This window comes from Eurytemora carolleeae, unplaced genomic scaffold, assembly GCF_000591075.1.
Source record: "Eurytemora carolleeae unplaced genomic scaffold, Eaff_2.0 scaffold147, whole genome shotgun sequence".
NCBI classification, from domain to species: Eukaryota; Metazoa; Arthropoda; class Copepoda; order Calanoida; family Temoridae; genus Eurytemora; species Eurytemora carolleeae.
The window spans coordinates 233,606-234,954 of NW_019396103.1; positions in this window are offsets into that span (position 1 = coordinate 233,606).

Sequence of the window (1,349 nt, forward strand, 5' to 3'; positions counted from 1 at the left end):
TAAACTAATAAACTGGCAGAATATTTATCTAAATATTAAACTAATAAACTGGCAGAGTATTTATCTAAATATTAAACTATTAAACTGGCAGAATATTTATCTAAATATTAAACTAATAAACTGGCAGAATATTAATCTAAATAATAAACTAATAGAGTATTTGTCTAAATAATAAACTAATAGAGTATTTGAGTATTTATCTAAATAATGAAGAAATGGAGTATTTATTTAAATATTTAACTAATGGAGTAATTATCTAAAGAATAAAATAATGGAGTATTTACAGAAATAATAAACTAATGGAGTATTTATCGAAATAATAAACTAATGGAGTATTTGAGTATTTATCTAAATAATAAAGAAACGGAGTATTTGTCTAAATAATAAACTAATTGAGTGATTATCTAAATAATAAACTAACAGAGGATATCGCTAATGAAAAGTAGTAATCTCTGTCCGATCATATTTCTCGAACCCTTGACCGATTTGCCTCAAATTTTGATCTGGGAACTCGGTTGAACCATAGGACTATTTTATGCTTGGTTCAACAGTTCTAAATTGAGTAGGTGGAATTTTAAAGGGGAAGTTAAGTATCCAGGCAAAGCCGGGTTCCCAAGCTATTATTATCGTAAAGTTTAATAGCTTTTATTAATCTAATTCTATTTTTCAGATCAATTTTATGCCGGATAAGCGAGGTAGGAGGGAAGATAAAACTTTTAATAAAAAAATATCCAGTAATTAACCCTTACCTCTACCAGTATTCACTTCTTCTCTCTCAGTCTGTAGAACTAGTAAAGATCCTAAATATTTGGAAAATTATTTGGAATCAATAAATAGCTTATTTTAATGTCTTCATAAGCCATTTTAAACACATTTTTATAATAATAATAATAATAGTAATAATAATAATAATAATAATAAAACGTCGTTTTGTTCTTAGGATAGGTGGCATGTCGTTTTGTTTTTAGGATAGGTGGCATGTCGTTTTGTTCTTAGGATAGGTGGCATGTCGTTTTGTTCTTAGGATAGGTGGCATGTCGTTTTGTTCTTAGGATAGGTGGAATGTCGTTTTGTTCTTAGGATAGGTGGCATGTCGTTTTCTTCTTAGGATAGGTGACATGTCGAATTTTTTTCTTAGGATAGGTGGCATGTCGTTTTGTTTTGTCAAGCTCTGAAAGATTATTTAAATAAAAAAAAATGCTGACTATAAAAGACTGAACTATATGGAAAAAACCACACACATTAAAGACTGATAGACATGGGCAAAACCTGGTATTTTAATTGATTTTAATTGGTTTTTATTAAACTAAAACTATTCAATTTTGATTCTGAATTCAGAATGAAATTTT